Source organism: Aptenodytes patagonicus, chromosome 15 (assembly GCF_965638725.1).
Source record: "Aptenodytes patagonicus chromosome 15, bAptPat1.pri.cur, whole genome shotgun sequence".
Lineage (NCBI taxonomy): Eukaryota > Metazoa > Chordata > Aves > Sphenisciformes > Spheniscidae > Aptenodytes > Aptenodytes patagonicus.
In genome coordinates this window covers 5,574,981-5,592,039 of record NC_134963.1, presented here as the reverse complement: position 1 = coordinate 5,592,039, position 17,059 = coordinate 5,574,981, and the positions used below count along the sequence as shown (strand labels likewise).

At 51.1% G+C, this 17,059-nt stretch overlaps 1 protein-coding gene across 9 annotated transcripts in view; it reads right to left on the bottom strand.

The window, feature by feature from the left end:
- The window catches only part of NCOR2 (nuclear receptor corepressor 2), a 258,314-nt gene extending 244,168 nt beyond the window's left edge, over positions 1–14,146 (bottom strand). For all 9 annotated transcript variants that reach the window (XM_076352524.1, XM_076352529.1, XM_076352530.1 and 6 more), the window contains exon 1: positions 13,956–14,146. The gene's annotated coding sequence lies outside the window, so the exon portion shown is untranslated. The remainder of the gene's footprint in view (positions 1–13,955) is intronic.
- Positions 14,147–17,059: the final 2,913 nt, after the last annotated feature.

Below are 17,059 nucleotides of genomic sequence, written 5' to 3'. Positions count from 1 at the left end.
TCTGAAGCCAGTGCCAATGAGGCCACTGCATTCGTTATCCAGCAGGATAATGACAGAGTGCAATTCAGTCAACAGCAAATCCTCCCCAGGGAGATGCCCTCTGACCTTCCCTGAGCTGGGGGATGAACGTAGACAGCCAGATCTCAGACAGGCGGCAGAGCTGAGTGAATAATTCCTAATGAATCCTTTCATCTCTTCTTTTGTTTTGGGGAAGTGGGGGGGGGAATAGTTTGGAACTATCCACCAGCAGAAAATAATTTTCTAGAGCTACCCCAAATCACTGTCATCCGAATGACATTTTTCATGGCTTCTGCTCAGTACACAGCAAGCATGAAACACACGCTGCTCTCTGCAGAGATGCCCCTCGTGCAGACGGCTGGTCTGGGAGGAGAGAGCAGACCAGCCAAAGCCACAGCAAGAGCAGGGATGCTCCTGGAAACCTAGCTTAAAAATGCCCTTAGGCAAGTAATTGAGAGTGAATCTAAGATAACCATTCAAACCACATTTTTGCCAATAAAATTCAGTTCCACTGACACATCAGCAAACACATGAAAGACAAGAAAGTTCATTAAATAAGGCCCGCAGAAAGCCAGGACCTTACCTCTCTCCACACACTGGTCAGCCCTCACTATCAATTTTCTCCCATTTTCCAAGCCACAAGCTGGAAGGATCGCAAGCATTTGATACAAGCAGATTTTTTTTTTCCCCAACAAAAAGAAGCAATTCTCATTTCTCCTGTGTGAATTCAGTTCTGCAGCATCTCCTGAACACTCAGTGTCATCCAGAGGTATTACGGTAAATAAGGGTGGAAAACCGACTCACAACTGTGAGATTTCAGAGCTGCTTCACAAACTTTCAGTCACCCACATGACACCCAGGCCCACAGGCACTGGTCTCCATCAGTGTAACAGTACCAGTTTTAGCCACGCAGTTTTTAATCCCCATCTCCCAATCAGGCCTGAAATCAGCCATGTCTGAAGCAGTCACTTCCATCCAGCTGCACCAGCATTTACAGGGATTTACCCTCAGCAAGCCCCCCCTCATCAGCATCTATGTTTTATATTGGAAATAGAAATTACATGGAAGGACCATGGTCGTGGGATGCTCCCTACCCTATTTCCAGACAAATGAACTGATGTGAACCTATACGCTTAAATAGACCTTGGCTCATGTATTCATATAGGTGCCAAATCCCAGGGATATCAATGACAATCTCTTCCCCAGTAAAACCTGATTACAGCACTGGACTCTCTAAAGCCCCCCTGCCATCTCCCACGTCACCCGGGACGTCATGGGGAGCAGCCAGCGAACCCCTCCAGGTGCCCAGCGCAGTGGGGGTTGCAATGCCAATGATTAAGCAGATCTTCAAAGGAAGAAAAACAAGAGTCCTAGTCAATGACTGACCAACGTAATGGCTCAGGCTACTCTCATGTGCTCCTCTCACAGCACATTTGTTTGCCGGGCTGCCCAAGAGGTTTCGAAGGGTCAAACATGAGGTCATCAACTGTGCAGTGATTTCAGCTTTGCTGAAAAATATAAAAAGCCGGAACCGCAAGGAAGGAAGGTCCAAGTACTTACAATTAAGGCTAAAAAGACATGCAAATGCAAATCCTTTAAGTTCAAACACACCAGAGGCAGGTGGTGGGAAAAAAAAAAAGGATCTCGTGATTTTTGAAGATCAGACGTTAGCAATATTTAGTAATCCACCTAAAATTCTGACCAGCCTCAAAGACCAAGAGCGGCTGTGGAAAGCAAAACCTTGCTTTCAGGCTATTTCGAGAAGCACTCACAAGGTTTATCCTAGAAACTGCTTTCTGCCTACTCAGATTTCTCAACTGAACCAATCACATGGTGTTTAGATGGACTGCTGGAGACACTTGAGAATAGCAGTGCCGCCTGCCGCTATCTGCCTGGCACAGGATGGTTTTTAATTGAGGCTGAACTCTTAAGTCCCTGCTGCAGTCTGCAGCTCCAATCACTGAAATAATAATTAAACCCAGGAGAAACAGTGCAAAGTAGCAATGCCTTTAACTAGTACATTAAGATGAGGAAACCCAAAGACACGCACAGACATCTCCAGGATGTGCTGTTTTGTTTCAAGCCTGAGGATTTGACCAGATTTTAAACAGCAAAAGTCGGGGTGGCAGAGATCCTGCAGTGCAGTACAGAAACAGAAGAGATGCAGAAAAGTATTCACTTTCACCTCACCCAGTCCAAGGAGGAAATCAGAGCAAGTTTTTCCACATCTGAGTTTGGGACCTTCCTCCCATGGGAATCCGAGAGATTATAAAACAAGAGGGGAATGCAGAGCAAGAGAAGCGCCCGAGAGATCGGTGTGGTTCAGAGCCATCCTCCCCAGCTCATACGGACCTGGGAAAGAAACCTGCTAGAGAAACCACCCTGAGAAAGTCAGCGCTGGCCGCGGAGGCTGGTAGTGGATCAGACAACACAAGTTCTGCTCTCAAATCCGAGGGGAGAGACTCAGCCTGGAAACGACTCTCCATTAGGTTAATTAGTCAAGTTTGATGTATCCAAGTCGGTTACCATGGTCACAGGAACTGAAGAGTAATGCTTTACACAGATTTCCCTACGTGGGACTGGGGATGGGGGAGCTGTGTCCAGCTCCTCCAGGCCCCCCAGCGGGGTAGGGAGGAGGACCCCACCGCCCAGGGACACCCTGGGCTCTGCGCAAACACCACCCCCCCGCAGGCTGGGCTGCTACAAATGCTTACTGGAAGAGCTCCTTGTCCGTAGATCATAAGGCTGCTAAAAATAGCACCAGAGAGCAAGCAGGTTAATGACACATCAAGAAGATGCATTTGCAAGTGGAAATAAACAGAACGCACAAGAGATCTGCCCCCCACCTGGCTTTTGTTTATTTGTTTTGGAGTGGGGGAAGAAACAAAAAGATGGTCTGTTTTCCCTCAAAAATTCAAAACCTGCCTGTCAAAGAAGCGACAGAAAGCTGTCCATCTCTCCAAACACCATGCCAAATACAGCTGAACCTTGTTTACCTATTCCAGTGCCTGGGAAAAGACCACTTTCAGTTACAGCATTTCCCCAAACAAGCAAATATTTTAAGTGTCATTAGCTACACTCTGCCCAATTACGATCAACATCATGTCAGTTCCTTACAACTCTATGCTCCAACACACATTCATCCATGTACTAGAGCACACGAGTAAAAACGACTGCCACTTCTAGAAGAGAAGAGCAGCAGATTTAGAAAAGTGGGAGAGAAATAGCAATTTGCAATTCAGCAAAGCTTCTGTAGAAGAGCAGTTTTAAACTCTCTTGGGAAAAGGACCCTCCCCTCTCTCTCCTTTTCTGTTCATCAAGTGCCTGAGCCACAACTAATGCTTGATGAAGCTGCCACAGAGCACAGAGGATGGCATCTGACCAACTTTCCTGTTCATCAGCTCTCCCCTGGATATGCAGGGCTGAAGGCACAAAAACACAGACTACTTGAGTCTCCCAGGGAGCACAAGCAAGATTCAAGGAACAAAGGTAATGCAGCCGGCAGCTAACACAAAGCAGTAACGGGCACATGGAGGGCGATGTGAAAAACCCAAACCCTGCCGCGGAGGAGCACTCCCTGCCACGTTTCTGAACCAGGCAGTCGATTTCCAGCCTACAGAAAAGGAGCAAATGCCACAGACCTTTCCAGCTGCCCAGACCATGGCAGGAAAGGACCTAACTTCTACCAATACTGTCTGAGCATGACTCCAGGCTTAAATCACTGCTGCTGTGGGAATGTAAATAAAACCGTATGTGAGGGTCTGTATCACCTGTTGCAAAATCAGTTTATCCCCTGCTAAAAAGGAGACACATCAGAGGTAAGCACAGGTCTGTGCAGAAGACGTTTGAGAGAAAAATCTCCCAGTTAGAGGAGAATTTCAGGACTGTGGTTTTACTCCCGCAAAAGACAGAGGCTTGAAATGTAACCAGGCTGTACAAATCACAGCCACTACCCCCTGACTTCAGGCTGTCTGTCCCTTGGCTCACCATCCCTCCTTGCAGCACCCATACTACCCCCAAAGTGGTGCCAACTCAACCAAAAGCATGAGCGCTTGGTGAAGACATTCATTCAGCTACTCAAATATAACGGGAGGGAGAAGCACTGGGATAGGAACATGGTGAGGGGCAGTGAGGTAGAGACTCCTTTAGCCAGCACTACATTCAAATCCCCCATATCCCAAAAATACAGCCTAAAAGGCGGCAGCTAGATGCTGTGAAAAAGGCAGAAGAAGCCACCCTTGTTTGACAGACAACCCCAAACCAATTAAGAGATACAATTCAGCTCCACCTTTCTTAGCAGGTTAATGTTAAGCTGCTACTTTCCCCCCCCCCCCTTCTTCTGCAGATGCCTTAATTGGTTGCTTAATACAGATTTCACTGTTATGCTTCTCGCAACACTGGGAGCTGGCCGTGTGACGAGAGCGCAGAACACAGGGAAGACCCATTTGTCTCCTTAACTAATTGTTCTGCCTCCTCAACATACACACTAAATTGACTTGGCAACACTGCAAGGTGAAGCTGCTTATTTATTTAGACATTTCTTCTGCTGCTTGAGAGGCTTCATAAAGCAGACTGCAAATGACCAAGACAGCACAGGCACCTTTATCAAGTTTATGCAAAACTGGAATGAGTGAAGAAAGGATCAGGCCCCAGGTTAGCAGTATTCCTGGCCATGTCCTTTACAGTAGGTATTTTAGCCTCAGTTACCTAAGAATTAATTGGCAAAATACTCAAGAAGTTCATAAAGGCAAGTGTGAACACTCACTTGTTTCTGGCTACAGCCTTCTTTACCTTAGGGATTAGCCCCCGTAAAACAAAAATAAGTACGTGTAGACTGCCTGATCAAAACAGGGGAGTGCCTGTGTTAGCCAAACACATCTAATGCCTCAAGCAGCAACTGGGTAACTCAAGGCTGAAGAGTTGTGCACAGACATGTTCTTCCTGGAACAGCCCCACGCCTGCAGCCAAGGGTCTGATTCTGCACCCGTCTTCCAGCTCAGCCAAAGGTTCAAGGTGTTTCCACATAAAACAAGGAACTAGAGCAAGACAAACACAATAATACATTGTGTGGGGAATAAAACCTCCTGCCGAGAAGAAATCCACACACATTCAAAATGCACAACTGAACAAAATGAAAACCAAAAAGCCACAGATGGAGCTTAAAGTTCTTGTCTCACTGAAACAGACAGCAAAACTCACACGGTCTTTGGCAAGGAGAAGCAAGAGCAACCAGGGAGCTTGCATGCTTGCGTCTGCCTCTGCAGCACGACTCCTCCACCTCTGGGCAAACCAAACTCGCCATTTCTCAGCTTTCACCTGCTGTTGGCAGAGTTTAAGGATGTTCATAGAAGCGCTCTAGATTTGACGAGCACCAATCTCAGTGGAGAAGACGCAACCCTTAGCTTTCCACAGCAAGAGAGTTAGAACAAAAACACAACCCTTAAGGTATGCACAGACATCTCTCTCTACTTTTGTTTCGTAATGCTGGAAAAAACCCAAAATCCTGCAGTGTTTCTCAGTCCATCACCACACAGCCCTCAGGAACGCTGCTGGCAGCTGGCTGGGTTCTGGACCAAAACTGCAGCAGCTCTTTACGTGCATCTCTAATCATGGCATCGTAAGACACGTAGACGTCAAAAATCAAAAAACGCAACAAAATTTTTTAGCAGCTACCCTGTCAAGAGAGCAAAGCCAAGACTAAAATTTACAAATGAAGAAAAAAAAAAATAGAGAGGAAGAAGAAAAAAGGGCTGGCTGACACCTCCTATACATGCTGTCAAGCAGGATCATTTGCTCCAAAAATAAAGATGCTCAACGCATCTAACTGATGACATGACAACTGCTTCACGGTCCCAACACTGGAGTTGCATAAAAACCTCTGAACATCCATTGCCTTGCAGCTCAGTAAAAAACAACCACTTGTGCTGGCTCAGAGCAAGCAACAGACACTGCATGCTGCTCCCCAGTAGGATTTTCAGCTCTTCGCATCCACTCGGGCTGCAGAGAAGCCTTTCACCCCTCCACCCTTTGCCAGTCACGCTCGGCAGCTCCAGCCACAAGCCCGCAGCCAAGCTAGCTGCCCAGATGCCTGTGCCACATCATGCAAAAACATCTCAACAGCAGCTCAGGATCCCAAACAACTCTGCAGAGCAAGCACAGAAAGGCAGTGCTACCTGCCCCAGGTCCCCGCGCACAGCCAGTGGCAACCAGCCTCCTGCATAGCCTGGATACGCTCAGGCTGCCTCATCAGCACTTCCCAAACAAGTGACATTTATTTAAGACCAGAAAGCCTTAAATAAGAATACTGAAGGCTTTTTCCACTGCCAGTTCAGAGAGTCTTCCCATAACACTGGATACACAGATACCTGTAACACAGACTTTGCTGCATTTTATTTCTTTGACAGTTTTTAATCACCTCTGGTCTAGCATTTGGAAATTATTATTCACACACATACACCAGGAACAAGGCTGCAGGGAAACATGAATTTCACCGGCCTGCCTGGTTTTGTCTGTGGACACCACCTCACATATTACCAAATCAAAACAAGCCAGCCAACTTCAGCGTGTGGGGGGAAATGAAAGGGCAGACCAGTGACCTAGAAATGAAGCTGAGACTTTGGCATGAGCTTGAAACTCCACAGCAAAGGGGGAAGAAAAAAAAAAAAGCTGTAACTGCTTTCAAGATGGAGCTTGAAAAGTTTATTAATGGAATTATATGACACGGTACCTGCAGAAAAACAAGGGCTTGATCAAGGAAGTCTTTCCAACAGGAAAGAGTTGTCCCCCTTGCCAAACAGAAGAAACTCTCGTGCCAAAGAAGAGGGGACACAGTTATTTAAGGTCTCAATGCAGGAAAAACACCCCCAGGCAAACGACTGGAGAAACTTGCCAAGCACACAGCTCTGATACCAAACACCACCGCTCTGTTACACATCCAAGATTTACATACCACATGATATCACAAATCGCATGACGGTAACGGCAAGGGCTTGACAAGTCAGTAGACGAAGCTTTAGGGCTTCAAGCAGTGGATCGGGAATGCTGCAGTCACACATCTCAGCGCTGATCCAATGCAAACTCACCCCGCCAGGTGTAATTGGTTCAAGGAGGGTGTCAACAAGTTACCTTTGTTCCAGCAAGTTCCAGGCATGATTGGCTAACGTCCACATCACCAGCATAAAACTGACACTGGCTCTGCATCACCCTCCAGCAAGGCTGACGGGAGAGGCCGTCACATGCCAACGTCCAGCCTGGACTGTGCGCATACCCAGTGTAAATCACTGGGGACTCACAGCCTTCGCAAAACCAGCTCCTTGCAACATAAGGCCAAAGAGATCACAAGGGCTCGGCAGTAAACACTTATGCAGAGCTGCAAAGTACTTCTGCTATACGAGCCAGGTGCTGCCACCGATAAACCATGTGCTAACCAGTGTTTCTGCAGCACTGGGAGGTACGCGTTCAAGAAGTTTGCAGAGGCCAAAGACTGCGCTATTTACGAAGTGATCAAGTACCACACAGCTGAGACCTGGTCCTATAAAAATGTAGCTGTTGGAGTCATTTTATAAGGTTTTAAAATATTTTCAGAAGAAAGCCAACTTTCCATTGTTTGCCACAGCCTGTTAGAAGCCCACGCATCCCGCAGCATAGAAGAAAGACAGCCTCCACCCTCTCCAGCCAGCACTGCACAGCTGGAGGTGCAGGCAGATTTTGAGAAAGCTCAGCTTTGCCTGCCATCCTCCGCACCTATTCGCTCTCCCACCGCATCCCACTGAAACCCAAGCTCAGGGTTCAGTCCTTCACCATAGTGTGCCGCACAAATCAGGCCCCAGCTCTTTACACAACCACCTAAGCCTCCAGACCTTTCAATTACACACTCCTCGAGGAGGACGAAACCTGCCCACCTGCGAGACAGCGAGTCCTCAGGGACTGATCACAGACAATGGGATGATCCACACCAGGAACCTTCCCAAATCCTGTCATCCTCCACCCACGGGCTGACACATTTCTCTCCTTCTGCCTTCTTCAACATAGAGACACAGAGCAGCGCAGTACAAACCACTCTCTTGCCCTAACACGCACAGGACAAACCTTAACTGTGTGGCTTAGGAAGCTGATGAGAAGCATTCAGGTACCAGCACAGAGCACCACCCAGAGCCTGCAGAAAACAGGGTTTAGAAGACATAAAGGTCCCAAAAACTACATGACAGATGGCCACGCCACTGGTGTATTTCTTCAATTTACAGCCAGTTCCCTGCACGGGCAGGGAGATGCATACCCAGACCGCTCACCCAGATGGTAAGGGTTAACCTCCCACATATTTGGGCCGAAACTGCATTTCTGGGCACCGCCATTCTGTCCAGTGTTACGCCAGGGAAACAATGCTAAATAAAGATTACGCCGAGTGGTATTATGTAAATAATTCTCTTCCACAATGAAAGGATAAACCTAGACTGCTTGGTTAGTTATTAACCCGGGAGCCAGGGCCACAGAGAGGAAATCCTGCCGGCTCTCCCTCCCTCGACACACGCACCACTGGGAGAGCCGCAGCCGGGGCTGCAGCTACCAGAGACAATACCCGCACCGTCCCCTGCCTCCCCGGGCGCTGGCACTCTCCCTCGGACCAGTTCCCACAGGAGGAAACCATTTGGGCCACGCCACATTGTCTCCTCCCAGGGCAGCCCCACTCCTCCTGGTCTCAGCTGAGGCTGGACTCGGCCCCCTTCCTCCTCCTCCCACCACCAGTCCAGGACATGGAGGGCTCCCTGCCCTTTGATAGGAACACGCTCTTCACCACATCCCTCCTCTTGAAGACCTTCCCTTCCCCTCGTAGGCTGAGCCCGCTGGAGTCTGCCTTCGCCTGCACATCTTCTCCCGCCCAGAATAACTTACTCGACCTTTCTGCCTCCACCTCCCCCTGCAACCTTCCTCCCGCCTTGGCCTCATGTCTGAATGCTTTATGTTTGTCATACGATTTTAAATCTGTCAGCAATTCATCCATCTGCCGCCTCCTGGGTTTTTAACGCCACGAACCGTTCTGGGATACAGCTTTGCATAAAGCTCTCGGTGGAAAATTAAGCTGTACCTTGTTCAGAAACCGAACCGGCTTTGAGATCATTTCTTTCCAAGGTGCTGGGCTGTTTCAAAGACTGGCTTCTTCCCTACAGCTAGCAGAAAAGCCATGATGCTATCCGGTCTAAAATAAACATTATGGGAGCGGCGATAAGGGGAAATATTTCAGCTGACTAAGAGTAATGTGGGTTCAAATCCAAGCGTAAGCTGATATTGCTTGTAATTTGTTCCCGAGCCAAAAACACAGACTGGGAGTGAAAAAATGGAAGGCATTAAACAACAAGCAGCGTACTCAGCGACTCTGGAAAACTTCAGCATTTCCATTTATGTTATTATTTTTTTAAATAACCTTCAGTTTCACGGATCATAAAGTTAATTTGGAGTTAACTTCCCTTCTATGTAACCAGACAAAGCTGCTATCCTTTACATTCGTTAATGTTTGTTCAGTGCTCCGCAGCTATAAAGCACTTGAGAGCACTAACCATTATCAGCATCCTCCGTGCCACCCAGCAGGCACATAACTGTGCCGATTGCTTTGCTCTCCCTGTGTCCCCCCCCGTGCCCCAGCTCTCCTCCAGCCCTAGCACTGCAGTAGCAATCTCAGCCACGGCCATCTAGCTCCGTCTCTATCGCTTTTCCTCCAGTGCCAGCACCGGTCACCTCTCCTCTGCAGGCAGGGCTTCTCTCTGGACATCTCCAAGCCAAATTCGGACCAGCAGCCAAGCACACACTGTTAGCAGCGGGGTCCACAGCAATCAACGCCTCTTCTTGCCTGCCCAACCACAACCATGTCCTATCTCTGAACTTCCCACCATGAAGATGGCAGGGGTAGCAGCACCACGTGAGCACTGTCTGCTCACCAGAAACACCTCCTCCTTGGGCACTCTCCTCGCCTTTTATAAGGGACAGCTCACACCCCAGAGAGCCTCCGGTTGCCAGAGAGGCAGGTTGGCAGGAAGGGAGAACTGGTGGCCTCGAGAAGGGAAGTGACAAGTGGGGTGGGCAGCAGGACTGGGGGTGCAACACAGATTTCTCAATTCCCAGTACAGTCCCGTTGCTGCCTCGTGCGCAGGTCAGGGTTTACTTCCCAAAACTACCAAATCACTCATTTCCTTCTGCTCTTCTGTCCTCCTCCCCTTCCTACCAGATCCATCCCTCACTCTGACCAGGCTCTTGCGAGCATTTTCATGCCCTTTGCTGTGGAGCTCCAGCTCCCCCCTTCAATCCTTTTCTAGGAAGCATCTCTGCTCTAGCCATGCTCATTAAGTGATATGCATTTCCATTTTTCGCTGTGATGCAAAGATCTATCCCTTCGACATCACAGGGCAAATCGGAGACCCTAACTATGTGTCAGCACAAGTCCAGCCATAAATAGCAATTCTCCACCACTTTCCTATGTCAATACAGAGCAAGGACCCTTCAAAGCCACACAAGAGCCTATGCCACAGCATCCTAGATGAGAATCCATGACCTCACGATGCCCAAATCCTTAAGCGGCTGCAAAAGCCTTAGTCACTAATCACAGAGGTGACTGGGTGCTGCTATACCTCATTTCTAGCTCCATTAGAGCTGACCCTGCTCTCCACTGAAATCTCTCAGGGAAGACTGAAGCGAGCCACAGTTCGCACAAACGCAGCTGCACAAAGATAACAGTCCTTTTAAGAACACATTGCCCTGGATTTCCACCCTCGAGTACCCCTGCATCTAGCCCCCCACCTGCATTTGGGGGATCGCTGCTCGCAGGCACAAAACCCAGGAGGGAACCAGTACTTCGCCATTGGGAGCAATGAGCCCTCGCGCTGAACGGGCAAAGCACTCATGGGGAAAGAGACTCCTCTTCACCAGCTCTCCAGCAGACTCGCTCTGACACATTGAACTTCACGTAACCCCCCTGGCCTCAATTTTCAGACATGTCTATGATCTGGTCAGAATGAGACATCAGGTCAGGGATGGGTAGTACTGCACCCCAAACACAGGCCCTCTCAAACCCATACCCCTTCGTGCCCAAAACCCCACTTCTGAAAATTTACCGATTTAATCCTCCTTTCCTACCTACTCATCTAGAAACTGGGGAGATTGTAACTTTCCTCCTCCCCAAAGAGCTGTGAGGACGACAGTCTCTCAAACATGTAAATTATGGTTGACTTCAAGCAGGTTTCTCCCATGATGACCCGACCGCAAACAGGACTGTATTTCAGCAGAGACCACTAACAACCAGAACTAGCAGCGGGAGGAACACCAGGAGCCATCAAGAGGACAAATAATTTACAGCCATGTCAGGAAAGATGAAGACATCTCCTATGACCCAGTTCCAGCCAGCACAGTCCAGAGCTGCCGTGGAGATGAGACTGGTAGCTCTCTTAACACATGGGGCTATCAGCACAGCGGCATGCACGCCTTCATCGCCAATCATAACAAAACTGCCTTTACCAGACTGGATCTCCTAATTATAAGACGTGAACACAGCCTGAACCAAACCCTCTTTGGATTTAGTGCAGGATTGCTCCAGGGACTGGCACAACCTCCACTCAAGGCAACTTGGTTCAAATCCAACCACAGCCATTAGCAAGTGAAAGGTATTGCCAAGCAGCAGCTGTTTGGTGGCTTGCGTGAAACAAGTTTACGGTTTCAGTCCAGATCCCGTCGCGAAAAAATGCCAGTCACCTCCCTGGCGCTCAAAGGTGTGAAGCCAGAAGCATCCACCCACTTCTCCAGTGCTGGAGATGCTGGCGTGGGAGGCGTTCTCATACGGGCCCGGTACCAGTTCCGCAGAGCCAGCCCTGACCTCCACAGGGTTTTCAGAACCAGGTATGTTTTGCAACTTGGCAGAAACACACAGCTAAATAACAGAAACCACCACCCACATGAAGCCAGAAGAACAAAGCACCAGTGTTTTCCTGCCCCAGACATGTGCGTGCCCCATCTCCTCTCTCACACCAAAAATAGCTTCTACTTTTTCCCTTTTGGCAATAACAAACTGGGGTTTGAGTGCATTTGCTTTCAATAAACTAAATGCATTTTGCAAGAGTCTCTCTCATACTGAAACCGACTCAATTGAAGTTATAAAATATTGTCACACACAGAACTTCCCTTCCCTCCCATGGCATCTTGGGACTGAGCCTCAAAACACTTGTGAGCCTTGCTTACTGCATTCCCCACCCAAGGCATGGCTTCTGCGCAAGCCGGGTAGACACAGGCACATGGGAAGCTCAGCTAAGTCCCAAAGTCACCCAACAAGCCAGCAGTGAAATTCAGAGAATTAAGGACGACTTCACTGAAGTCCTCCAGGAGTTCTGTCACCGCTTTCGGAAGAGATGGAAATACTCACCCAGTTGTCCCGACTCGCATTCCTTCCCTTTATGAATTAGTAGTAGTACCAAACCTTAATCTGTAAAGCACACAGCAAACTAAAACTTAACCTTGCTGATAAAAACCCTACGCTAAATGGAAAAACTCCCACCCCACGCAGACAAGGAATACCAGCAGAACAACATCACATCCACCAAAGTCAGATTAAAAATACCAGATTCAGCAAAACCCTGCCGTTTTCAGGCATTCAGGGCGCCAACCTTTGCTTCATGTGAATACTGAGGGAGAGGTTGCAGAAAGAGTTCAGACCATAAACGCCTGTGAACTGAAAGGGCAGCGTTAAGAAATACCCATTGCACAGGTCACCTCCAGCAGCACTGTCCTCTCGGGCAAATTCTTGAGCTGACCCAAAACACAAAGTTCATGAAGCAGACCCAGCCTCCGGCGCAGGCAGAAGCGCCTGCAGGCATGACGGGCTGCGCAGGCAGGGACATCCACAGGGTTCAAAGCCGTGGAAAGAGGGATGGGTTTATTCGGTCAACACAGCCCCTCGCCCCAGGCAGCGTGAGCCCCAGGAGGGCCAGGGCCGTGTAGGTTTTGCTGCTTCAGTGGCTTTGGCAGCAGCCCACATGGCAGGCAGCTGCCTGCACCCACTGCAGCCTGCTCTTTGTGCATTGTCAGGGCAAGGGAGCAGGAGGAAGGGCCAAGGGAGAAGAGGGAACAGGAAATTATAAGAATCGACAGAAAAAAAGCAATCACTCCAGAGACTGCAGCTGGGGTTTAGAGAAACATACACTTGTTGCCTGCAGACACCGGCCCTGTTTACCCACCAGCCACTAAACGCCACATCGCCCGACAAGTGAGCTCTGTAGTTCTTATCGCCACTGGCCGTGCCCAGGACCCCAGCCCTCTCTCCGACACACAAATGACACATTTCTGGGGCACCAGGGTGAGCCTCGGCCAGGGCTGGATTTCCCTACTCGGCGCTGAGCAACGCCTTGGATGCAGATTAATTTCTCCAGGCTCCCGTATCGGCGTGAAACCACCGGCTTCAAATACGTACGTGGGGCAAGAGCCAAAAAATAAAGCAGAATAAAGCAGAATTGAAAGAAGAATTAAAAAAAAAACGAGGGGGGTAAAAAGAGGCCCTTGGGGTGCCCCCCCCCCCAGACGGGGTGTCCCCGCTAGTTTGCGAAGTGCGGGGCTCCCTCCGAGCACCCCCAAACCCTGCAGCTCCCTGGGCAGCGCTTTCCCTTGAGGGTAGAAAAAGAAAAACCAACCAAAAAAAAAAAAAAACCCAAGAAAGTTTCTCCCCCAGCGAGCAGCTCCCGCAGCACATTTTCGTTTTTACGTAACGGCGGCCGCCCGCACCCCTACCTGGCGGGGAGCGGCCCCCCGGCCCGGCCCGGCCCCCGCCCCCGCCCCGAGCGGGCCGGTCGCAGCCTGACAGCGGGGGGGGACACACGGTCCCCGCGGCCCCCGGGGCCGCTCGGGGCAGCGCCACGCCCGGGGCAGCAGCCGCCGCCCCCCCCCCGCCACCACCGCCGCCGCCGCCTTACCTAATCCCGCCGGCAGCTGCCGCCCCCCATCGCCGCCGCCGCTGCTCCCTCCTCGCCTCGCCTCCCGCCTCAGCGGCCGGCGGGGCAGCGCTCGGCGCGGGGGCCCGGCCCCGCCATCTGCGCCGTGTTTATAAATCCAGAGCCATGGGGCTGCTCCCCCGCAAGCCTCGCCGTCCGTCCGTCTGTCGGTCGGTTTGTCGGTGGGTCCGCCCGCCCGCGGGGCCGGGCCGGGCCGCCCCTCCGCCGCAGCGCTGGCCCAGCAGCGCCCTGCCCTGCCCTGCCCTGCCCTGCCCTGCCTCGGCGCGGCGCGGCGCGGCGGGAGGCGGTGGCGGTCCCTCAGGCCGCCCCACAGCCGCCCCGGCGGCCGGGCGGGGCGGGGCGGGGCCGCGCCGCCCGCGCGCCTTAAAGGGGCCGCGCCCGCCCGCCCGCCGCCTGCAGCGCCGAGCACCCGGCGGGCGGGCGAGGAGGGAGCGAGCGGGCGGGCCCCGGCAGGTCTCCGCTGTCCCCCGCAGAGGTGCCGGGCATGGGGGCCGCCGGCTGTATCCTTGTCACCAGCTGCGCCGGTGCCACCGGTTATATCGGTGCCACTGGCTGTGCTGGTGCCACCGGTTAGGTCGGTGCCACTGGCTACGCTGGTGCCACCAGCTATGTCGGTGTTCCCAGCTTTACTGGTGCCACTGGCTGTATTAATGCCACTGGGTGTCATTAATAATTTTTTTGGTGAAAATCTGCAAAAGCCACCCCGGTGCTTTTTCAGACACCAGCGCTTCAGAGGAGGGTGTTGGAGGGGGCCGATCGCTGCTTGGTTTCTTGACAGCTACCACCCGGCAAAGTTTCAGCCTCTGGGACGTTGATGCCCGGGGCTGTCGCGCAGCGCCAGAGTGAGGAAACCTCGGTTTTCCCCCAAAGGAAGGCGGGGGTCTCCAGGAGAAGAGGCCGCGCTGCACGTTCCCATCCCCGGCTTGGGGTCTGCACTGCGATCCCGGCCGCATCGAAAACCTTCCCCAGGGACTGATTTTTGCAGGGAAATCTGCAGAGTTTAACAAGAGAATGCCAGCAGGAACCAGGCGCTGAGGCAGCCCTGGTCGCTCCCACGCCATTCCCATCTTCCAGTTTCACACCCCAGCTTCTGATTTTTACTGTTGTCCCGCTTTTTCATAATATTTCTTCCCCTCCATCCTCCCAGGGGGGATGAGGAAGGTCATGCCCCCTCGGCCACGACCATTTCTGCTCCGTCACTGGGTGCCTCCCACCCAGGTGATTCCACCCCCCCCACCCTGCCGCGGGTGATGCATGACCCCAAAAGCTGGAAAAGCATCTTGCAAACCTCCACTTCTTCCTCCCCGCTCCAGCAGGCAGCAGGCAACGCGGGCAGAGCTGGGCACGCGTGGGTTCCCTGCCACTCTACCTCCCCGCAGTTTATTTCTCTTCTCCCGCATCTTCACGAATGGCATTTTCCCGGGGAGCGGGATAGCGGGCCAGGCAGCTCACGGCATTCCTTGCCCCAATACAGCTGCGCCGCCGCGGGGCAGAGGGACTTTCCCAGGCCCAGACCCAGTCTCTTTAAGTCACCTGACTGGATGTGTAAGCACAGACGCACGCCTCGGTGTGAGAGTAAACGCGAGCATAAACATCAGGAGCACGAGTCAAATTGCCTCGAAAGAGCCAGATGTGCCGGGAAAAGCGGGAAAAGTTGCCGTCCCGTGCCCGCGGCAGCTGGGTGTCCGGCGATGTCCGGCAGCACCTTCCATGTGGTTCAGGTCCTTGTTTGTAAGTGCTCGGCTCGCAGGCTGAGCATCTTGTGAGGCAAAGCAGCAGATCAAATCTTCCTCTCGAAGATGTGATTATCTTGGAAGAAAAAGGACCGAATTTATCCGTGTTACATTGCAGGGTGTCTCTGCTCCAGCCATTTAGCATTTCTTGAGCTGGAACTTCTTTTTTTTTTAACCAGTGACGTTTCACTTAATGAATGGAGGGCAAGTCCCATACCACGGCAAAAAGACTCAAGACATTAATTTTACAGGAGCCAGGAGCGAGGCTTTTAGATTCCAGTGACCTTAGAACAACATTATAATCAAATGTGTTTTAAAAAAACCCCTAGGGTTGAACACACTTTCCAGCAATGCTGAATATCCTGCCAGAGCACAGATGGATTTTTCTCCCATGTTCCTACAGTCCAGAAGGCCGTGGTCCCGAAGGGAATCGCTGGGCTGGTATCGCAGTGTGAATATGGGCTTTTCATGGCCTTGCTCTTGTAATAGAAGGGATGATTTCCTTTTGCATTTCTGTGTCTTCTGGCAGCCTGACCGTCTGTAACTAGCAGCTACCAGATCCCAGTGGAGTTTATAAAACCATTGCGCAAAAACACTGCACCCAGTAATCCCAAAATACTCCAAATAATACCCAAATTACCCAATAATACCCCAAAATAACGGTTGCCCCAATGTCGTGGGGCTAAGTGACTTCCAGTGTGGTTCAAGACCGAGTGGTGAACCCCTCCGGCCCAGATTCTGTCTTCATCATCCTCATCTTAACAACCTCCTAACGAGAAGCGTGTGCCTCTCCTTAACGCAAGAGCCTGGATATGTTTGTACGGTACTGCTGAGCCCAGGAAAGCAAACCCCTTCCCCGTCTCAAAGCAAGAATAACGAGCTTGGCTTTAAAATAATGGCATTGCAAACACCAGACAGCAACTGTGTGCTCTGTGCAACAGGGTTCTGGTTTTCAGAGCCTCGAGGCTCCGTGTTTTCAAGCTTTTTCCCTGCAATCGTGGAAGCTGGAAGCTTCTTGTTCTGCTTAAATCACAGATGAGATTGTGGCAGCATCCCAAGGCTCTGGGAGCTGCAGCTTCATGAAAGCAGAGACTACGGCGAGCCTGCCTTGAGCATCACGGAGCAGAGGGAGAGCTGGCGCGGGTCACCGTGCCGCAGCCGGACACGTACACACACATTAAACACAGGAGACAGAGCTGAGCTGTCGCTGTAATCAAAGTATATCTGCGCTGCCAGGCTGCAGATAGCAGGCTACAGATTTTCCGTAGCATTTCACTTCGAAGCTGCTGTTGATAGCTATTCCATCAGATAAAATGGTAATGCGACGCACCT